The following is a 25,333-nucleotide window of genomic DNA, read 5'->3' on the forward strand; positions in this document are numbered from 1 at the left end:
CTGACCCTGCACAAGGAGCTAGATAGAGATATAAAGTCAGCTCTTAGAAAATTCTACCTGTTTAAAATAAACTTTTGATCTGAAGTCAGCAAATATTTTCATACCTGGAGCTGATGGACTGGTAAGGGAAAATTATTGCCTTTTCAGCTCTATAATAAAAACAGAAAGGTAGACATCTGCATTTAACTTCCCCAAGCTAGTTGATAATGATCTGTTTCTTAAGAATTCTTTTTTAAGGACTCTCTTCTCCAATCTAAAAACTCGGGTACATAATTCTATACTCTACTTAGGTATTTCTTTAGAGAATCTTCTTATTTTGATCTGGGGAAGCTTTCAAGACTAAGCATTCTCATATATGCTGGTGGGATTGCAAATTAATAATTTGACCAATCTTAAAAGTTCTCCTGCCCTTTGACACAATGCTTGAGCACTTCTAGCAGTATAACTTGAAAAAATAATCAGAAATACAGGTAAAGATTTATTTCCAAAGATATTCACAGGCAACTTATAATAGTTGGGGGGAAAGGATATATCCAACAATAGAACATTGGTTACTATATATATGTATACTGTATATCATATATATATATATACACACACACATATATATACATATCTTATATATATATGTATATCTATATCTATATCTATATCTATCTACATATATATGAGAATAATCTACATCCATTAAATCAAAAATTTCCAAGGAATTTTTAGTGGGATGTAGAAATACTTGTAAAATAATGCTAAGAAAAATAAAAGGACACAAAACATTGAAGCTAAAATATTTAAGTCACCTATATCAAACAAAGGAATAAAATATTGAAAATATTTAAAAATGTTGAACTCCAACCACAATTACTACTGGGCTATGGGATTATGGATGATATTTTTTTCTGCTTCTTTACCCTTTTCAATGTGATTGATAACTTTGAAAAGGAGTGTGCATAATTTTGCCAATTCAAATTTTAAAAAATAAATCACTATAAGAGAAGGAATTTACCAAAAACACAGACAAAAATTGTGTCTCTTCAGAGCTCATTGGAATTTGCAAAGAGTTTCCTTCAGGGAACAGAAGGAGGAGGCATGACCCTGTGGGAGACAGACAAGGAAGAAAGGACAAATGGAAATAAGGGCAAAACCCTTAACTGGACCTGCCCTCGGGTGAGGCACCAATCCAATTATTTATGCATCCTCTAGAATTGCTGTCTAAACCACTTGTCTTCAACTAGAAAAAAAAGGCTGTTCCTTAAGGTATGGTGTCATTAGGTGCATAGCTCAACTTTTAGGCGTGAAACTGTTTTAAATATTTCCTAGAAAGTTTCCTCCTGAAAATATGTTCTGTCAGCTTCTAGGGACATGGGTATTAATACCCTGCATTTATTTAAAATGATGTTAAGGAGACAGCAATGACATAGAGGCAATGGTCAGTTTAACAGGTAAAATAGGAGAGGGAAAGCAGAGTTTTCAGTGGTTGGGATACACAGACAGAGGACATGACAATGACCCCATCTACCAAGCAAAAGCATTATTGCTATAGGCCAGAGTTTCTCAATTTTGGCACTATTAACAGTTGAGTTGGAAAATTCTTTGTTGTGAGAGGCTGGCTTGTGAACTGTAGGATGTTAGGCACCACAAGTGGCCTCTACTTATTAGATGCTAGTAGCACTCACACCCCAATTGTGACAACTAAAAATGTCTCTAGCGTTGCCAGATGTCCCCTGGGGATCAAAATCACCCAGGTTGAATTCTATTGTTGAAAGGAATTACTCTAATTTAACTTTTTCTCTCCGGAGACCTTTGCCTGATCTAATCTCACTGAAGATTTGCCTGTATATGTTCTAAAAAAATTTTTTTAAAGATCCCTAGAAAGCAAACTTTTATGGAAAGACAATGCCATGTATTATAAATAACATTAGAGTTGAAAAGGTCAGTTTGCAAGGCCAAAAATTACTATTTAATAGCTATATAACTTTGAACAAATCACTTATCTGAGCTTCAGTTTCCATCTACAAAACAGGTGTTCATTAACCTCTATAGAAAGAGTTACTGTGAGGCATATGGCAAAAGTGTTAAGAGCATGAGCTTTGGAGCCAGGCAGACCCTGGGTCTGAACCCTGCATAAATTTTGAGTGAATCTGGAAGAATCAGAAACTTTCTGTCCCATGACTTTGGACAAGTTTCTTTACATCTCCCCATCTTCCCATCCCTAACGAAGTGTGAGAGAGACAGACACTTCTGCCACAGCTCTAGATGCTCACTGCATATCTCTTTTTCAGGTTCTGGAGCACTTCAGACTCATTCCTGGTTACTTACAGATCCCTCACTTAAGCCAGATCCTTCACAGTAGACCTGACCCAGCTCATTCTTCCTTAGCTGCTAATCACAGTAATTGCAAAGTTCTGTCTATTCTATAGTACCCTTTGTTATAGATCTAAAATAATGATAACACTCTTGCTCACTGTTGTCAGGATGAAGACCAAACTCCTCACAATGACCTACAAGATTTACAGACACTAAAATTTATAAATTCCATCCTCAGTCTTGGTTTTCTCCTTCATGTCCCATGGTACCCTTACCCTTCAACTCCCAGGCCCACTGTGTACTTTTCAACCACACTTCACTTCTCATTGATCACATGGTTTCATGCTTCTTTAGCCTTACAATCTATATTCTTTTTTAAAGTTTACTTATTTATTGAGAGAGAGAAAGAGAGAGAGAGAGAATGAGCATGGGAGGGGCAGAGAGAGAGGCAAAGGGAGGATTCCAAGCAGGCTCTGTGCTGTCAGCACAGAGTCCTACGTGGGCCTTGATCTCACAAACCACGAGATCAAGACCTGAGCTGAAATCAAGAGTTGGGCACTTAACCACCTCTATATTCCTATCTTGGAAGACCATCCCCTTCTCTGACTAATGTACTCATCTTTCAAGATTCAGTTTATGTTACTTCTGCAGGAAACTGAACCTAAACCATCCCAGTCAGATTTCTCCATTCTTCCACATTGTTTCTATATTTATCCACAGTATTTTAAGGTATCCTTAGAATGGCATTTATCACAATATCTTGAAGTTCTTTGATTGCACTTTGTCTCAGCCACTTCACATGTTCATGGTGTTTGTGAAGACTATTGCAGTAGAAAGTTCTATCTGTTTTCCTACAATCCATTTTCCATTTTTGAAAAGTACCAATTCCTAACCTCTGTCCTGCCTCTGGATTTTTTCAGTTACATGAGTTAATAAATCTCCTTTAATGTTTAAGCATGTCTGGGCTAAGTTTCCTGTTACTCAAGGTCAAAGCACATCCTAAGTAATACAACCCCAGCACCAGGATTCATATATCTGACTTATGTCTCAACTCCAGCACCAGGTTTCATATCTGTCCCATAGTTGGTACTAAATAAATCCCTTAATAAATGGCTGAATCACTAGTTACTATCTCATGATTTGAGTCATTTATATCTCAAAGTTGGCTTTAGGGTTTTTGACTGCTATATTAGTTTCCTCCTTATTACCGTCACAAATTACCACACACTTGGTGGCTTACAGCAACACACATTTATTCTCTTAAAGTTCTGGAGGTCAGGAGTCTGAAATCAGTTTCACTAGGCTGAAGGTAAGATTTCAGCAAAATTGATTCCTTCTGGAGTCTTCAAGGAAGAATCTGTTTCCTTGCCTTTCCTAGCTTTTAGAAACTGCTGGCATTCCTTGACTTATGACCCCTATAACCTCTTGCTTCTTTTGTCATATTTCCTACTCTTTTTTAGTCAAATATCCTCTGACTCTCTTTTATAAGGATGCTTGTGATTACATTTAGAGCCCACCCAGATAATCCAGGATAACAATTCTTTCTCAAGACCCTTAAATTGGACACATTTGCAAAGTCCTCTTGGTCATAAAAGGTAACATTTACAGGTTCCAAGGGTTAGGACCTGGATATTCTGGGGGTCATTATTTAGCATGATACAAATGCCTAATTTTAAATCACAAAATTAGTGAAAGTCAGGCATTTTTAAGGTCTTAACAATATCTAATATCTAACCTCCATCCAGTACCCTCATTTTGAAGATACAGAGACTGAGATCCAATGAGGTGACTTATTCAAGGTCACATAATTATAGCTAGAAATAAGGCCTTTTGAGTCCAAGAAATATACCCTTGCTAGTCTTTCACATTCCTGTTGCAATTTAAAGTGTTATCCAGGGGCACCTGGGTGGCTCAGTCAGTTAAGTGTCTGACTTCAGCTCAGGTCATGATCTCGTGGTTTGTGACTTCGAGCCCCACATTGGGCTCTGTGCTGACAGCTCGGAGCCTGGACCCTGCCTCAGATTCTGTGTCTCCCTCTCTCTCTGTCCTTCCCCCGCTTGCTCTCTCTCTCTCTGTCTTTCAAAAATAAGTAAACATTACATAATTAAAAAAATAAAGTGTAATCCATAATCATGTTATCATAAATATTTATTATTGGAACATAAGAAAGTTACAAAAATTTGTCAAAATAAGCCCCCCAAAAATCTCAAATCAAAAAGTAGTTTAAATCATTTCTAATCTCTGTGGAAGTCTTATCCAAATTAGTTTCAGGATTGCTTTGTATTTTTATACTGATAATTTCTCTGGTAATGCTATATATTTTTTCTATCTTTCACCAACTCAGTCAATAATAGCCTGAGAATCCCATTACACAATATACTGAGTAGGGCCGAAGTGATTTCATCATCCTATATTCTTCCTCTTTTGCTCATCTCATCCTGAATGTCCACTAGGCATAATGATGTTCTCTACTGCAGTATATCTATTTTCAATGGACTGAACCACTCTGAATCCTTCAGCTATTTCAAAGTGCATCATCTTTTCAAATATACTGATCTACCACTGCACTTCTTTAGAGTATTTTAAAGTGTCTGATAAACAGGACTGTGATTGTCTTCATAATTATACCATTAGACTTCATTTTCTACAAGTTTATATTCATAACAAGTCATTTGTGCCATATTTTGGCTCCAGTAATCATCAAGGTATGTGAGGGGTGATGTTTTTATCTCAGAAATGAATACTCTGTTTTCTCCAATTATGCTTTGAGTTTGTTATATGCCTTTTTAAACCGGTATCACCACACAGTCTCTCCTTGTGATTATTGTCTAGTCAAAGCACATAGTCCCATTGAAATATGTGAAAAAAACCCAACATTAGGTGAATTCTGCTGTTCTGGCATAAGTCATTTTTCCTTATATAAAACAACTTCTAAAGTATCCTATGAGAAGGAAACTTATCTTGATTATTCATCCCTGATGTACCTATAAAACAATTTTCCTGGAAAATACACTAGGTTTTCATGACAAAAGCCAATTCACTTTTTTCTTCTCCTTCAGATATAGAAGCAGCAAAAATAGTAGCAAAAACATGTCATGTATTAAGAGCCTAAGGTCTACTATGGGCCAGAGTCAGAGTTAGGGACAAACTTATTATTACATTTAGACCTCACAGTATCCTTGTAGTGTGAATGCCATTATTCCCATTATATAGAAGAGGAAACTCAGGCCTCTAAGACTTATGAAACTAGCCCCAAATCATGGTACCAGCTACCTATCTATATGTGATCAGTATTCTCAAAACCCAGTGGCTTCATCAAAATAAAAAACTTCTGTACAGCAAAGGAACAATCAACAAAACAAAAAGGCAACCTTACTGAATGGGAGAATATATTTGCAAATTACATATCCAATAAGGGGTTGGTATCCAAAATATATAAAGAATATATACAACTGAACATCAAAAAGCAAATAATCCAATTAAAAAAATGGACAGAATACATGAACAGACATTTCTTCAAAGACAACATACAGATAGCCAACAGACATGTGAAAAGGTGCTCAACATTACTCATCATCAGGGAGTTGCACATCAAAATCACAGTGAGATATTACCTTGTACCCATCAGAATGGCTAAAATAAAAAAAACAAGAAACAAGTGTTGGTGAGGATGTAGAGAAAAAGGAACACTTGCACACTATTGGTGGGAATGCAAACTGGTGCAATTACTGTGGAAAACAGTATGGAGTTTCCTCAAAAAATTAAAAAAATAGAATTACCATATGATCCAATAATTCCACTACTGGGTATCTACCCAAAGAATATGTAAACACTAATTTGAAAAAAAATATACATACCCATAAAAACTTATTGCAGCATCATTTACAATAGCCAAATTATGGAAGTAACCTAAGTGTCCACTGATAGATGAATGAAGAAGGAAGATGTGGCATATAGTGTGTGTGTGTGTGTGTGTGTGTATATGTGTGTATGTGTGTGTGTGTGTACACACATATATATGTATGCATATATACACACAGTCATAAAAAGAATAAAACCTTGCTATTTTTAACAACATGGATGGACCTAGAGAGTATAATACTAAGTGATAAATAAGAGAAAGACAAATATTATATGATTTCGCTCTTATGTGGAACTTAAAAGAAAAAAAACAAAGAAAAAAACCCCTACAATATAGGGGACAAACCAGTGGTTACCAGAGGGGAGGTAGGTGGGGGGATGGGTGAAATAGGTGAAGGGGATTAAGAATACACTTCCTGTGGTGAGCACAGAGTAATGCATAAAAGTGTTGAGTCACTATGTTGTACACCTGAAAACTAATATGTTATACATTAATGACACTGGAATTTAACAAAAACCAGTGGCTTAACACAACAATTTACCACTTCCCACAGTTCTGTGGATTGGCTGGCTGGTTTTTCCATTGGTTTTCCTGGGTTTGCTCACATGGTTGAATGTAGCTGGAGAGGTGGCTGGGAGCAGGGCTCAACTTAGATAGTTGGGATAGCTGTGCCTCTGTCTTCCTATATTTTTTTGTTTTAAATTTTTATTTAAATTGTAGTTAGTTAACATACAGTGGTTTCAGTAGTAGAATTCAGTGATTCATCACTTACATACAATGCCCAGTATACATTACAAATGCCTTTCTTAATACCCATCCCCCTCCACCCTCCATCAAACCTCAGTTTGTTTTCTACCATTAAGATTCTCTTGGGGCGCCTGGGTGGCGCAGTCGGTTAAGCGTCCGACTTCAGCCAGGTCACCATCTCGTGGTCCGGGAGTTCGAGCCCCGCGTCGGGCTCTGGGCTGATGGCTCAGAGCCTGGAGCCTGTTTCCGATTCTGTGTCTCCCTCTCTCTCTGCCCCTCCCCCGTTCATGCTCTGTCTCTCTCTGTCCCAAAAATAAATAAACGTTGAAAAAAAAAATTAAAAAAAAAAAAAAAAGATTCTCTTGTGGTTTGTTTCCCTCTTTTTTTTTCTCTCCCTTTTTTCTTCCCATATGTTCATCTGCTTAGTTTCTCAAACTCCACATATAAGTGAAATCATATGGTATTTGTCTTTCTCTGATTGGCTTATTTCACTTAGCATAATACATTTTAGGCCCATCCTATGGTTTTTGAATCTCAAGGAAGCAAGCTCAGGCCTGGGCTTCCTTTCAGGGTAAAGGCACCAGTTGATGAGGACAAGCCTCAACGTACAAGTGCTTATGGAGCTTGGCGTCATTTTTGTTGATGATCCATTGGCCAAAGCACAATGCAACACAGAGGGGAAATATACACAAGTACACTGATACAGAAAGTTGTGATTCATTGGGGGTGTCATCCATTGAACAAAATACCACAATCACACAGCTACTGATAGAGATCACTAAGATCTTGGAGTCCTTTTCAAAAGCATGGAAACATAAAACTCACAAACTAAATACTTCAGAATGTGAGGATGGTATTTCAGTGAACAATATTAAGCACTTAACTTTGGAATAAACTTTTGTTTTGCTGATTGTCCCAGCATAGGCAAATGTGAGGGAAGAATGGACTTATAATTTCACCACCCTCTGGTTTTAGCAGAATGTTTGTGGCTATTAGGGAGAACTCCCCATAAAAATGAGGAAGTTCTGAGAAACTTATGCTTACCTTTTATTTATGGGGGAACTGTGACTCATGTGCCCAGACAGAGGGACATACTATGTTCTGAATAACTCAGTGGCTGGTCCAGTGTTATTCTGTGTTACATTAGCCACTAAGATACTCCTTGCCAGGCCTCGGTCTTTTCCAACACACGTAAAACAATAATATCTCAAGCCCTATCAGATACTGACTTGGGAGAGGTAAATAAGATTTTACTTAGTCTGTCTTTCCCTGCAGGGATACATGGGTATGCCAAACCCATTCTACTTACTGCATCATGCTGCAAAATTTGGCTAAAGAGAAGCCACGGGCTCTGTACTGGGGCCTGTTAGTGTCAGGAGAGGTGACGGGGTTTTGATAGGAGAGCAGGATACCTTGAGGAGCTCTTCACTGGGAAGAGAGGATGGGGGGAAGCACAGGGAAGTCCCTCAGAACTACACACTTGGTTACCTAGTTATGGAATGCTGAAGCCAGAGGAAACCTAAAAGATCATTTAGATATGCTGGATTAGGGAATTAGCCTAATTAGACATGGTAATGCTTAGCACGCAGATATGAATCTCTATTCCTGCACACTGCAAATTGATCCTGGGTACTTCCTTTTCATAATCTTTTCAAAACAGTTTTTGGATCAAAAATAAATTTGTACTTGGTAATTGGTAGCATATTCAGTATATTATAGAGAATCATTATTGCTTCCATTTTATGAATAAGGAAATAAATTCAGTGTGACAAAGAAAGTAATCCCAGTTGCAAGCTGGTAATAGACAATACAGAATACAAACCAGGGCAGTCTCATTCCAAACAGTGATCTTAACACAAAACTCGACAGAAGGGAGCTGTGCTTGCCCCAGAGGCTTTTGGTCTGTTTTTGAAACATTCACTTGAGGAGTATTTATTGGTCATCTACTATTTGCCAAGTTTCCATGTTAAGAGAATAATAAGACAGAGATCGCCCTTGCCCTCATGGAGCTCACATTCCCGAGGGAGAGGAAAGAACATCAAAACTTAAAGAAAAACAAATTTAACCCCAGATAATGAAAAGTGCTAAGAAGAGAAATATGATGTGTAGCTCAGTTCTCTTTCCATTTTACATTTTCTTCCCTTCCATCCCAGAAAAATAACACATAGAACCCCCCAGAAATAGTGCCTCTAACCCTTGACATTGGATTTTCAGTGCTTTCCACCCTCACTTACCTGCATTCTAGCCCTGAGCCAAGCACTGGCATAGCTACAGCTGCAGAAGCTTACAAGGACCATAGGAGGCCATGGAGAAGCCAGCTGGAAGACTGAACAAATTATCCAGATAATTTGGGCAGAAATATGTCCTGCTGGGGATTGAATATTTGGCTAAAGTACTTGTTTTGACAAATGATTCTGGTAATCATTCAAGCCTTAGTTTTGCTTTGGAAGTTTTCTAATCTTAAGGTAAGGTAAGGACATACATGTCAGTTTCTCTTATGAGTTGTTCCATGGGACAGATACTGGAAATGGATTTGTGAGTGAGCTCCTCTCCTCATATGCTTAGAAACTGTTATAATCAAGAAAACTTATTCATTCATTCAACCAATATTTATCTCATATCTACTGTGTTAGGTGCCATTTGATGGAACTAACTGATAAGATAAATACAAGAGGGAGGAGGGAAGAAGGAGAAAGAGGGGGCAGATAGTATGTAACTCTTAAACCTTAGGACAGTCAGTAGATTCCAAAGAATGAGAAGTGAGGTGAGGGAAGGGTAATGTATCAATTAAGGATTAAGTTAATTTTCTTATAAAAAAAATAAAGTTATGGCCCAAAGTAAAGGTTTGAAATTTTTCGTATCTTATAAGAAGTCTAGAAGAAGACAGTCTAGGGCTATGGTTACATTCTTACCTTGTGAAAATATCAATAAAACTTGTAAAACCTTTAGCCAGGTTAACCAAGAAAATAAGAGAGAAGGAACAAACTACCACCAACAAAAAAATTTCATTACTACTGATCCCATAGAGGATAATAAAGGAATAATATGAACAAATCTCTCCCCATGAACTTGATAGCTTAGATGAAATGAACCAATTCCTTGAAAGACATAAACTACCAGAATCACAGAAGGAGATTTGGATAATTCAAATTGGTCTATATCCATTCATGAAATTGAATGAGCAATTAATAACCGCCCTAAAAGAAAGCACCAGGCCAAGACAGTTTTATTGGAGGAATTCAATCAAACATTTAAGGAAGACAAAACCCCATTTTCCATAATGTCTTCCAGAAAACAGAAGTGGAGATAAAAATCAGATAAAGATGTCACAAGAAAGGATAACTACAGTCTGGTACTTCTGATGAACTTGAATGCAAAAATCCTCAATAAAATATGAGCAAATCAAATCCAATAATGGATAAAATGGCATACACAGTGACAAAGCAGGGTTTATTGCAGGTATGCTGACCTGATATTCAAAAATCAACCAAATTAATCCACCACATTAATATGTTCGAAAATAAAAATCCCATGACTGTGTTATTGATGCAGAAAAAGCATTTGGCAAAATTCAACACTAATTCATGATAAAAATGTTTAGCAAATAGGAATAGAGGGGAACTTCCTCTATTTGAGGAAGAATATGTACAAAAATCCTACAAAAAGCATCATACCTAATGGTGAGAAAATGGATGTTTTTCCCTTTAAATTGGGAATAAGGTAAGAATGTAACATCTCACCACTCCTATCGGCATTGTGCTGGAAGTCCTAATTAGTGAAATGAGATAAAAAAAGGAGGGGCGCCTGGGTAGCTCACTCAGTTAATCATCTGACTTCGGCTCAGGTCATGATCTTCTGGTTCGTGGGTTTAAGCTCCGCATCAGGCTCTGTGCTGACAGCTCAGAGCCTGGAGCCTGCTTCAGATTCTGTGTCTCCCTCTCTCTCTGCCCCTCCCCTACTTGCACTCTGTCTCTCAAAAATAAATAAACATAAAAAAAGGACATAAAAGGCATACAGATTGAGAAGGAAGAAATAAAATGGTCTGTGTTTGAAGTTAATTTGATTATCTATGTACAAACCCAAAGAATTGATTAAAACAAAAAAACAAAAAAAACTTCTGAAACTAATAGCCAAGTATAACAAGATAACAGAATAAAGGTTAATATACAAAACTCAGTTGCTTTCATATCTACCAGTAATAAACAATTTGAATTTGAAATAAAAAAATATCATTTACAATAACACCCCCAAAGTCATAATGCTAAATTATAAATATAAAAAAATACATAAGGATGTATATACAAAAACTATAAAGCTATGATGCAAGAAAGCACAGAGGAGTTAAAAAAAAGAGACATATTCTAAGTTCATGGATTAGAATATAATATTGTTAAGATTCAATTATTCCCAAATTGATCTACAGATTCAACAAAATCCCAGTCCAAATCTCAGCAAACTATTTCATGGATAACAACTGATTCTAAAGGCAAAAGACCCCAAATAGCCAACATAATGCTGAAAAACAAAGTTGTAGGATGCATACTCCACTTTAATACTTACTATAGAGCTACAATGATCGAGACAGCATGTAACTGGAAAAAATAAACACATAGATTAACGGAACAAAGGGTCCAGGAAATTAACCAATACAGATGCAGTCAACTGATCTTTGACAAAGGATCAAAGCCAATTCCATGTAAATAAGATATTCTTTTCAACAAACCATGCTGGAGTACTGGATATCCATATGCAAAAAAAAAAAAAAAAAAAAACAAAAACCTAGACATAGAACTTATGCTTTTCACAAAAATTAACTCAAAATGGACCACAGATATAACTGTAAAATGCAAAATCTCAACACTTCTAGAAGATAGCATAGCATATAGGTGACCTTAGGCCTAGCAACACATTTTATACATAACCCAAAAAGCATAATCCATGGCAGAAAACTTTATTTTTTAATAAATTTAAAACTTCTACTCTGAAGGACGTTGTTAAGATAATGAAAATACAAGACATAAACTGGGAGAAATATTTGCAAAACGCATATCTGATAAAGGACTTGTTTTCAAAATATACAAAGAACACTCAAAAGTCAACAATAAGTAAACAGTCCAGTAAAAAAAAAAATGAGCAGAGGATCTGAATAGACATCTCCACCAAGAAGTATCAATGGCAAGTAAGCATATTAAAAGATGATCAACATCACCTGTGACTAGAAAATTTCAAATTAAAAGCAGAAAGACACACTGATTAGAATGGCTAAAATCCCAAAGTCTGACACCATGAGAAGCAACATGAACTCTCATTTCTTGGTGGTAGGGGTCAAAAATGGCACAACCACTTTAGGATGTGATTTAGCAGTTTTTACAGAACTAAGCATAAACCTACCATATGATTCAGCTATCACATCCCTATCTGTTTACGTAATTGATTTGGAAACATATATCCACACAAAAGCATGGACTCAAATGTTTAGAGAAGCTTTATTTATTCACCCAAAACTAGAAGCAAAAATAGATTTAAGAATGAATAAATCAACTAATGGTGGTAAACCCATTCAATGATAAAAAGAAATGAGCTATCAAGCCATGAAATGACATGGATGAACCTTAAATAAATACTGTGGAAGAAGCTAGTCTAAAAGGACATTTATATGATTCCAATTATGTGACATTGTAGAGACAGAAAACTATAGCAATGGTAAAATGATTGGTAGTTAACAGGGAATTGAGGGAAGGAGGCAGGGTAGAGATGGTGAAATCCAACAGATAATTTAGGGAGGTGAAACTCTTCTTTATGATAGTGGATGTACATCATAACGTAGTTATTGAAACCCATTGAACCTGACAGTATAAAGAGCAAACACTAATACATACAAAATTTGAAAAGCACTCAGGAAGTCAGTGGATCCCTGGATGTAATACATGATTGTGACATACACTCTAACTCTATTATAAATGAATGGAACAATTTTAGTAAAGAGATTGGGAGGAAAAGGTGCTGACACGAGTAACTTTGGAAATGCATAGAGTCTGGTGAAAAAAAAAATTGGACATAAGCAGTTTATTCTAAGTGATAAAGTTTCCTCACCCCCAGGGGAGGTACAAGTTCATTCTGATACTGCTATACTCGTGTACTTGAACTGAACAAATAGGTAAATGGATGATAGGTGGTGCGAGCCAGGCTCACGCTGTTGGAGTGGATTACAGATAAGCAAGGGGAAGCTATAATAATCTATATGGTAATGGATTAGAAGTTGGAGATATTAGTATGAGCCCATGTTTAAATTAATATAGATACAGATGTTTACACACATGTGTTTATAGGTGTGTCTGTTACATGGTTAGTGTACACATTTTTCTGTGCTCTCTCAGCTGAGAGGACTTAGAAGCAATGATACTCCAGTAGTTACAAGCACACCTAATGCCCAGGTCTTGGTTTCTAATACCTTCTTCCAATAAATGCAAGCACAGCTCCTTGTACAAATGACTAATTCTAGAACTGGGACAGAAAATACACAAGATAATCCCGGGGCATCTGATAGTGCCAAAAAGTAAGGCAGTGCTCAACAACAACAAAACACAACGATGAGGGATATCCAAGGGACATAGCAGCCAAATGAAAGAGCTACTAATGAATAAAGCTGGAAAAATTTGATTAACAAAATAAAGAAGCATTGAATTATAGCCCATAGTATAAATTAAATGTCCATGAGTCCATACTGAGTTAAATGAGCGGTTGAATAAATACATGAAGGAGAATAAACAAACATTCTGTAGAGAAGAATTCCAAGTAACATATGTAGATACCCTTCTTAAGTGTGAGCTAAGCAGAGTAATTTCCTTCCAAAGAGTACAGTATGGAAAAGGGAGAAAAATAGTAATTTACAGTGATGAAACCTGACGGACAGAGCCTACCTCAGCCAGGTGATCAAGGACAACACTAACAGTGATAAGTCACTGGGTAGTATGTATTCTTGATATGATGTGATGAAACTGGTACCTTATCTCTGTGGTCTTCCTCCTGAAAATCTCTAACTCCATGAGAGAAATACCAGACAAATCCAATTTAGGAACACTCTCTAATGTAACTGACCAGTACTCTTCAAAACCAAGGAAAGGTCATCAAAAGCAAGGAAAGTCTAAGAAACTGTCACAGACAAGAGGACAGCTAAATGTAATGTGGTATTCTGAACGGAATCTTGGAACAAAGAAAAAAAATTAAGGAAATTTCAATAAACCTTGGACTTATAGTTTAAAACAATGTATCAACATTGATCATTAGTGCAACATATGTACCATGCTAATATACAATATAAATAATGGGGAAACCATGTGGGCTGTGTGTAAGCTCTCTGTACAACCTTTGTAATGTTTCTGTAACTCTAACACCCTTCTATAAATACTTGTTTAAATTTGTTCATTTAAAAATATTTAAAAAAAAATATTTTAAAAGGTGTCCCTCATTTGGAAGAAAAGCCTTTAGCAGCTAACAGCTTCCTGACTTTTTCTAACTGGGGACTCTTTCTAAAATCTTCTTTCCATGTCCCACTGAATTCATTTGTTCTCTTCTCTGTATTTTTTGCCATCTTACATGGCACAAATCCAGCCCTCTTTCCTTAGATTCTCCAGATCGCTGATATCCATTTGTGGGCCTAACAGACTTGACGGAAGGTCAGGATAAAGATGTGCGGTGGGGTTACACCAAAACAATGTGAATGTTTTATGATTTAATATTACACATCATGTTCCAAAATGGGTTTATTCATCAATGATCAGATAGTGCTCACATCCTCAATGTTTTCTATGGACAGCAGTCATCTTTTCTCTATTTTCTGAATTTCTCTTTTTGGTTTACCTACAACCTTCTAAAATGCTCTTAATTTCTTAATGAACAATTTGTCTACATCTTTGTGGTCTCCTTTTGGACTATGTTCTCTGAGCCTTAACTCCCCCAATAAAATATGCCTCTCAATATGGTGTCATCTATTCAAATAATTTATGTTTTATCAAAGAATACAAATAGTTTAAGTGACTCAAAGAGAAATTCAAGGCTTTATTCAGCTGATGTGAATCTGGGAGCACCTGAAAACCAGGTCACTTTGAAGCAAAGCAGGGTTGGAGTTTCACAGGGTGAAGGCATTAAGGAACAGTGTCCTACAGTCTGGCGTAGGTGACAGTTTTGTTCATGTCTAACTCCTACAAAATTTGTGATTGGACTAGTTGGAGATTATGCTAGCTTTTGTGCATCCTGTCTGGATTATTGGAGCAATCCCATCCTGGCAGCTGTCACAACAATTTGAGAATTCTTTTGGAAGTGCTTTGCTGTTTGGCAAGATTTAGGGAGGAAGGGGTAAGAAGTAAGGGAAGAGGAATCAAGTGTCAAAGCCATGGAAGCTTGGACCCCTTAACATATCTGTTTTAATTCATTTACAGTTTCTCCCTTTTAAATGGACGTAGTGGAAGTAATTGGATTTCCAGACTCTTTATTTGCACATCTCAGTAATACTACATATTTTTTTCCTCTTCTTTCTTTCCTTTGTTAAGTTGTGTGGACTTGTGCAAGGTATTTTTCCTATTTGTTCCTCAACTCTCTAGGTTGGAAAATATGGGTGTAATTCCTACCTCACAAGATTATGATGAGGATTTATGAGCTGAGATGTGACATTATTTGGGTAAATATACAAAGAAAAAGGTATTCCTCTCTGGGCCTCCTCCCCTTCATTATTATAGACCTTTGAAATTCAAGGTTAAATGAGAGAGAAAAGAAACATTTAAATCACAAATTCTCAGCGTAGATGACTCCATAGTCTACCTCACATCACCAAAGAGTTCAATGGGATTCCAAACTGATTACAAAATCATTCTGTGTTGGCTTTTAATCCAGCCCCACTCTTCTTTCCATCAGCATAATAACCCCATAACCCATATGCGTGGCAGAAAAAGGCAGAAATTAAGGTTCCTGGTATTTTACTTGTTCAGACTTGTCTCCTCACCAAACTCCCCCCAAACAATATATAACAGATTATACTCAGATATTACAGCAAAAGTTAAAGCATTTATAATTTAAAGAAATAAACAAATGGGACTATGTCAAACTGAAAAGCTTCTGTATAGCAAAAGAAGCAATCAATAAAATGAAAGGCAACCTATTGAATTAGAGAAATTATCTGCAAACCATCTATCTGATAAGGGATTAATATCTAAAATATATAGGATACTTATACAACTCAATAGCAGAAAGATAAACAATCCAAATAAAAAATGAGAAGATCTGAATATACATTTTTCCAAAGAATACATATGAATACACAGTACATAAAAAGATGTTTTACATGGCTAATCATCACGGAAATGCAATAAAAACCACAAAGAGGTATCACCTAATACCTGTTAGAATTACTTTTACCCAAAAGACAAAAGATAATAAATGTTGTTGGCAGGGCTATGGAGAAAGATAAACCTCGTGCACTGTTGGTGAGAATGTAAAATGGTGTAGCCGCTTTGGTAAAGTGTATGGAAGTTCTTCAAAAAATTGAAAATAGAACTACCGTATGATCTAGCAATCCCATTTTTGGATATACATAGAAGAATATTAAATCACTATCTTGAAGACACATCTATACTCTCATGTCCATTGCAGTATTATTCACAATAGCCAAGGCATGGGAACAACCTAAGTGTCCATTGACACATTTATCCATAAATGTGGTAAGAAATAGGTAAATGGAGAAGAAAATGTAATATAGGGGCACCTTGGTTAAGCATCCAACTCTTGATTTCAGCTCAGGTCATGATCTCACAGTTTGTGGGACTGAGCCCCTCATCGGGCTCTGTGCTCATAGTGAAGAATCTGAATGGGATTTTCTCTCTCCTTCTCTTTCTCTCTGTCCCTCCTCTGCTCATGTTTTCTCTCTCTCTCAAAACAAATAAACTTAAAAAATGTAATATATATGGTAATATATAAATATAATAATATACTTTATATATCATATATAATGAAATATTTCCCATAATAAAAGGAAATCCTGTCTTTTGTGACAACATGGATAGAACTTGAGGGTATTGTACTAAGTGAAATAAATCAAAGAAAGACAAATACTCTATGTTCTCACTTAGATGTGCAATCTTAAAAATACAAAATCATAAAAATAGAGAGTAGTATGGCAGTTTCCAGGGGTTAGGGTTGGGGGTTATGAGGAGACATTGATCAAAGGATAGAAACTCCCAACTATAAGATGAACAAGTTATGGGGATCTAATGCACAGCATGGTGATAATAATTGATAGTAGAGGGTTATGCACTTGAAAGATGATAAGAGTAGATCTTAAATGTTACTGCCACAAAAATGATTATTATATAAAGAGGTGAGATATTAACTAAACTTATTGTAATAATTTCCCAATATATACAGGTATCAAATCACCATATTATACATCTTAAATTGACATATGTCATATATCAGTAATATCTCAATAAAGCTGAAAAAAAAAAAAGAGAGAGAGAGAGAGGCCACACTCATCACCCGGCCCAGGCACCTTGATGCCAATAATATTTTATAGCCTTATGTATTCTCTTAATGTCTGCATCCTATAACCCAAGTTCCAAGTAACATGTAATTTGTATACTGGAACAAGAAGAAACACAGCCCCGGGGCGCCTGGGTAGCGCAGTCGGTTAAGCGTCCGACTTCAGCCAGGTCACGATCTCACGGTCCGTGAGTTCGAGCCCCGCGTCGGGCTCTGGGCGGATGGCTCAGAGCCTGGAGCCTGTTTCCAATTCTGTGACTCCCTCTCTCTCTGCCCCTCCCCCGTTCATGCTCCGTGTCTCTCTCTGTCCCAAAAATAAATAAAAACGTTGAAACAAAAAATTATAAAAAAAATTAAAAAAAAAAAAAAAAGAAGAAGAAACACAGCCCCAACAAGAGAGTCATAAAACAAGGGAAAATGGTAATCTAAGGCATTCTAAGGTAATAATCTGGAGCCACAAAGGAAGCAAAATGAAAACTATTATGTAAATATAAAGGGATTTAAGTTTGAAATAAAGGGTGTTAGGCATACAGTTCAGGTATAAAGAAAAGTAGAGGGAACAGATTTAAAAGTTTTCTCCCTATTAAGATACTTCCTCAATTCTGTGTGAATATTAGTCCTCCATAGGGCTAAGGGTTTATTGGTTCAATAATTGACCTCACCCCTGTCTTCGCCCCCGAGTTTAGTACTAATTTAAAAAACTCAGAGGTCAGATAGATGGAGATCAATATATCAGCCTTATGAGCCATATAGCTGATTGCAGGATATGACTTGGATATGTGAACACCACAGGGTGTCCTAATATTTGTCTCTCTAAGACCTCAGAAAGGTCTCACCTGAGTGAGAACGTGAATATAAAGGACGACATATTCCACATTGATGCTCGTCACTTCTGCAGTAGGGAGTGAGAGGCTGAATATACAAATGGATAATGGCCAGACCATATATAAAATAGAACTCTGATCTGTAATGTGTAGCAACAAGACCAGAAACCAACCCACTATCCACAGTAACTAGTTCAGGAAACCAGACTGTTATCCATAAGTCTTGTAGGAAGTCAGTCTGCTATCTCTAGTAACCAATCCATGAAACCAAACAATAATCCCTATAACAATTGGCCCAAAGTGGCCAGGACTCAACTAGTAACTGATAACTTCCCCAATTTTTGTCCCCACTTCCAATTTAGGACCAACCAGAGAAAGCCAAATATGCTTCCCTAACTGATCACATAGGATGCCCTACTTCTATTAGTCCCCTTACTGTCTCCCCATGTCAATATCCTCCAATCAGAACACACTTGAAGCCCTTCCTTTTTCCACGATAAAGCTTTCCCACTCTCCTCTCTGCCTTAAAATCTCTGCCAAAATATCAGGTAAAGGGGGCTGACTTTCTTGCTATAACAATTTCTGAAATGAAAAGTTTTTGCTTGTTCTCATTTGGTTTTCATTTATTTCCACAGGAGGGAAGGAGAGATAAAAGACCACAGGATCTCTCTCTCTCTCTCAAAGTCCAGCCTTGGACCTGACTTGGTCTTGGTGTGTGGAGAAATCAGGAGCAAAGACAGATGCACAGGTCCTCCAACAGGCTGCTCTGAAAGAAGAGGACAGTGTCTGACGGTCTACTCAATCTCTGCTTTCCAATTTTACAAATTGGATACATCCCTTCCAATACCTTGGAAAGGAGAGAGTGAGTTAGAAGTTGGGAGGAAGAAGTAAAGGAGAAATTTTGTTTTTTAGTCTCTAGGAAACATGAAGAGTAAGTAATAAGTATAATCTCCTAATGTGTAGTATTTTGTCTCTGCAACTCTACTTCTTTAATACATATCACCATTATTTGTGGTGGTATCATGATCATCATCATTATCATCACTATCATGGTCGAAGGGAATATATTAGAATCAAGAAATGGGTGGGTTTCCTACCAGACTATTTTTGGTTATTCCAGAATTATTCTATTCATGATCTTTCCCTTGCTTGAAATCTGCATAATCACGAAGTTATTACTGAGTTCAATATGACCTCAGATCTCTCTAATTAATAGTCAGTTACTGGGACCCACATGTAAGGTTATTTTCTCTTAATGCTCCCTGATTTGAAGACAGAGAAAAGAGCAGAGAAAAATATCTGTTACTCCTAAAATTGAATTACTGGGATTCACAGCCCCCAGGATTGGAGACAGGGGTTGGGGAAGGATATCCTTAGTATCTATCTCTTTTGTGATAACAAACGTGAGAAAAAGATGAGTCATGATATAACAACAGTGTTGCCTGCCAACAGTAGTCCCTGTGTGAGCAATAAAGATACAGCTGTATGCTCACTTCTCCATCTGGGGTGAGTTCAATATACAAGTGAGGGATTCATATACAGTCTTGGCTGTCAAAACTAGGAGCCTTTTCAGAGGCTCAAGAAGCTATCTTGAGACTAAATAGAACTCATTTTGTTATTCTTAATTCAGAATTTAGACCAGATTTGTACTTGTAGTAATGTCCTGATTGGATAAGTAATAGCATCTCCTGGTTGTCAAAATTATTTGTATCAAAACTCAGTTTAGACAATGCAATAAAGTACCCTTCTTAGCACATTGTGTCCCAATCATGATGAATGGTGTGATTAAACTTTGTCTGTCTTCCTAACATGATTAAGAGGGATCTGTTATTAGATAAAGGTGCAGAACAAAGACAAATGCATCTCCAGAAGAAATTGAAAGCCACTGCCTAACTAGATGCACCCAGGTTGTGGCTGCAAATGACATTTGCACAGCAATGTCACATTCCTGGTGTGGCCAGGGAGCATGAAGTACAGCTTGGGTCTTTACATAAACACCAGAGCTACACTGGTCTGGGAGAAGTTACGTGAGTGAGGAGGTGTTAGAATGAACTTGTGCAAAATAAGAAGCTATTGTCATTGAGAATCAACTCCAAAATGCAACGTTTTTTTACGTGTGTTCTCAAAACCTTTCACTTTTATTTATCTTATAGTAGGGACACTTATTTACTATGGAGTTAGCCCTGAGTGATCAACATCTCCCTATGGAGTTAGCCCTGAGTGATCAACATCTCCCCAAGGAATTCAAGTTGAGGTCTTTTATGGATGAATCAATCAAAAATATTTATTCATGATCCATAAGCAATAAAGCCTTGTACTGGATGTAATGAATGATATGTGTAATAATATGGCTCAGTTCTTGTCTTTAAAAGGCGTTTACTCACAATTATCTTCACGGCTGAGATGGCTAACCTCACAAGGAAGCAGAGTATCACTGGGGAGTCAGTGTCATGAGACCAGAAGTTATTTCATCAGCAACTCAAAATACAGATCAAAAATGGGGTGTTCAGCTCAGACAGATCTAGATTCAGTTTCCCCCTCCATCGCTCACTGGCTGTGTGACCTTGAGTAATTTGCTTAACTTCCTTTTGCCTCAGTTTCTAAATTTGTGAAATAAGATGAATAATACATATGTGTGCTTTAGTGGAGCCGGTTCAATAGTGGGGACATACTAACAGCTATTCCTTCTTCTAACTTCAATGAGTTAAAGTTAGAACACGAACAAAGTTTTTAAAAATTTATTTTTGCTATTGTGCTATTATTTTGTTTGAGTTTTCCCTCCCTCATCGTGAATCTGAAAGGATATTCATGGTGAACATGTGCCTGTGATCCCTGGTTGAATTTGTGAATTTGTAATTTGCCAGGATACGGATTTAAATGGGCCAGGAAGCAGCACAGATGGACCTGTGTGGAGATCTGGATTCATGTCTTGTTTGCTTATCATTGTGAATAGGACTTCAAACTAAGCTGCTTTGTCATTCTAAGTCTTTATTTCTCCATCAAATGGGAAATATGAAAAGAAAATTCTACTTACTGAGTATCAGGCACACTATAATAAGCAAATTCTACACATATCTCATTTAACCTTCATTTCAAACCTTCAAAGAACCCCATTTTATCTTCGTTTTACAGATTAGAAGACTGAGGAGGATAGAATCTGGTGCCAAGTCTGGCAGCAAGGCATAGCCATTCAGTAGTAAGACTATAGGCTTGGACTCAGATCAACCTTGGTCAAATGTGCTCTGCCCAGTGCCGTCTTGAAAAAGCTACTCAAGGGGCGCCTGGGTGGCGCAGTCGGTTAAGCGTCCGACTTCAGCCAGGTCACGATCTCGCACTCCGTGAGTTCGAGCCCCGCGTCAGGCTCTGGGCTGATGGCTCGGAGCCTGGAGCCTGTTTCAGATTCTGTGTCTCCCTCTCTCTCTGCCCCTCCCCCGTTCATGCTCTGTCTCTCTCTGTCCCAAAAATAAATATACGTTGAAAAAAAAAAATTAAAAAAAAAAAATTAAAAAAAAAAAAAAAAGAAAAAGCTACTCAATACCTCTCAATCTCAGTGCTTTCATCTGTAAAATGGGAATAGTAATACATATCTTTTGGACTTGTCAGTATTAAAGTAAAATAATTACTGTGTGTTCAGTGTCCAGATCAGTTCCTGACATTTAGTTGATGTGCATTAAATGGTACCTATAAGAATATAGACCACAATCTAATGTCCAAATGGGTCAGATGACAAGGGTGCATTGGAAATACCTAAATCTAGACACACTTTCAAGAAAATAATATTGGCCTGGATGGCTTTTTGAAGGCATCATCTCCCGCTCTTTTTCCTTTAATTCTTTTTTTTTTTTAATTTTTTTTTTCAACGTTTATTTATTTTTGGGACAGAGAGAGACAGAGCATTAACGGGGGAGGGGCAGAGAGAGAGGGAGACACAGAATCGGAAACAGGCTCCAGGCTCTGAGCTATCAGCCCAGAGCCTGAGCGGGGCTCGAACTCACGGACCGCGAGATCGTGACCTGGCTGAAGTCGGCCGCTTAACCGACTGCGCCACCCAGGCGCCCCTGTTTTTCCTTTAATTCTCTTAAAGCAGAGAAACTCTATTTGTTCCTTACAGAAGGGAGACAGCCTTGAACCCAGTTCTTCTGACTTCCTGTTTAATGACTGAGGTTGACATTCAACTCAACAGGTGTTTTCACGGGTGTAGAAAAAAAAATACCCATGATACAAAGCCTCCAAATTTATACCAGGGCCATGAGATTCATTAAAAAGCACATTTAGCACCTGGGTGGCTCAGATGGTTAAGCGCTGGACTTTAGCTCAGGTCATGACCTCGCAGTTCATGGGTTCGAGCCCCGCGTGGAGCTCTGTGCTGACAGCTCAGAGCCTGGAGCCTGCTTTGGATTCTGTGTCTCCCTCTCTTTCTGCCCCTCCCCCACTCGCATTCTCTCTGTCTTTGTCTCTCTCAAAAATAAACATTAAAAATATTTTAAAAAGCATATTTAGGAAGTACCAACTATATGTCAATCACTGTTTTAAGTGAGGTCACATCAGTAAATAAGACAAAGTTCCCTATATTCATGGAGGCCAAGACAATAATAGAGTAAATAAGTAAATTATATAGCATGTGAGAAAATGATCAAAGCAATGGAAAAAAAGAATGAAAGAGATTAGGGTAAGGGATTGGGAGTTGGGGCATGGGGCAGACTGTGACAGCTTTTAAACTGGCTTTCAGAGTCTCACCCAACCAGCATCTTAATTAATATCACCTCAGAGATAATAGCTCTGAGCTGAATCTGCAGATGTTTAATGCTGCTTTGTGTGAAAAGTGGACTGAAATGATAATTTAAGAATAATTATTTTAATTGATGTTTGAGTATCAGAGAGGCATTGAGCTCACTGGTGGATGGAAAGGTGTGTTTGTGCTCGGGGATGTTCAATTTCATTTATTTAAATGGATTTTCTATTCATGTCTCTTTTCTGGATGCAAAGTAACCCTTCCAGTTAATCATGAGGAGTTCTCTTTACCTGGACATATACTTTCATTTATACTCTCCAGGTGAGCAAAGTGGGTTGAGAGCAGCTGTGAGAAACCTCAAAATCATTGACATAGACCAGAGAAATGAGCTCAGCCAGGTGGCTAAAGAGTGCCATTGTGCTTGTTATTCTGACCTGTCCATATGCATGTGACGGAAGGTCGTGGAAAATTTTCCACCCTCAGTAGTTAATAGAGACACTTCTCTTTCTTTCTTTCTTTTTTTAAATTTTAAAGTTTATTTATTTATTTTGAGAGAGACAGAGATGGCATGAGTGGGGGAGGGGCAGAGAGACAGAGAGAGAAAGAATTCCAAGCAGGCTCTGTCTGCACTGTCGCAGAATGCGATGCGGGGCTCGAACTCACAAAACCACAAGATCATGACCTGAGCTGAAACCAAGAGTTGGATCCTTAACCGACTGAGCCACCCAGACGCCCCGAGACACTTCTCTTTCTAATGGAAAGGTTGATACTATGTATAATGCTTGTAATTAATTTGTTCTCTAATGATGCCAAACAAGCACTAGATGTGGTGTTGCAGAAGAATACATAATTACCTGGGAAGATGATCAAAATATATTGTAAAGTTGGAAAACTGTATGTATGATATGACACTATTTTTTGATGTTATTGTTTATAAATGAAAGGAAACCAAAAATTAACAGAGATTATCTCTGGATGGTATACTTATGGGCGGTTCTTATTTTCTTCTTTTTACACAAAAAGCATGTCATTTTTGCAAAAAGATCTACACAATAAAAGTTATAGTTAAAACATAACAACAAATAAATCCAATTATCCACAGGTATATCACCCTTGTTCTCCCCAAAAGACTTGAAATTCCTGTTGGGCTGTGTACTCATTGTATATTGCATGTGTGCAGTTTTAATAGAGGTTTATACCCATGATGTGTTAGTAAAAACTTAACAAGTGGCTCTGTAGCCTGCTTCCCTATTAAAAAAAAAAAAAAAAAAGCCCTGACTTCTAGTGTTTGTCAATTTCCTTGGTATAAATATTCCCTCTATGGCTAGTTTCTCTCTTTTTTTTTTTATTTTAATTAAAAAAATTTTTTTTTCAACGTTTATTTATTTTTGGGACAGAGTGAGACAGAGCATGAACGGGGGAGGGGCAGAGAGAGAGGGAGACACAGAATCGGAAACAGGCTCCAGGCTCCGAGCCATCAGCCCAGAGCCTGACGCGGGGCTCGAACTCCCGGACCGCGAGATCGTGACCTGGCTGAAGTCGGACGCTTAACCGACTGTGCCACCCAGGCGCCCCCCTCTGTGGCTAGTTTCAATCAACCAACATCATGCCACTAAACATGGTACCTCTTGTATTAATATTAAAAATCCAAAATTCAGAATCTCCATATTATTAAATAAAGACATCTTACAAGAACAGTTATTAAATACATAGAATAGCAAATGCTGTTCTAGCAAAAGACTCTGAATTATGTCATGGAAAAAGATTTTAGGGAGATATCCTCACAATAGACTTTTGTTGAGCCTTTACGTGATACTCTAGTATACCACTGGGTCATGTTCACATCCGCCTGAACAGAATTAGGCATTGGGCACAACTGTCCTTATATGTTGTTGGCTCAGTGTTGCTTCTCTTTTCTCTGGGAAAGGAAGAGGGAGGCACAACTACTTCTTGTCTTCTACCATGATAAGTTCTCCTGAGAGCCACAAGGTTTTTGCTAGCAGAAAATTTGATGTTCTATTTCTTTATTTTTTTTAATTTTATTGTTTTTTATTTTATTCTAGTATAGTTAACATACAGTGTTGTATTAGTTTCAAGTGTATAATATAGTGATTCAACAATTCTATACATTACTCTGTCCTCATCATGATAAGTGTACTATATTGGAAAATTTAGAATCTGAACTTCCATACTATTTTTTTAAAATACGAAATTTATTGTCAAATTGGTTTCCATACAACAAAATGAAAACGTGAAAGCTTAAGTTTCATGGAGATTCAGATGCTTAATTTTCCAATATATAAAGGTCTTTAGTCAATATTTTGGAAACATCAG

The sequence above is a fragment of the Herpailurus yagouaroundi genome, unplaced genomic scaffold (genome assembly GCF_014898765.1).
Source record: "Herpailurus yagouaroundi ecotype Mexico unplaced genomic scaffold, PumYag 163, whole genome shotgun sequence".
NCBI lineage: Eukaryota > Metazoa > Chordata > Mammalia > Carnivora > Felidae > Herpailurus > Herpailurus yagouaroundi.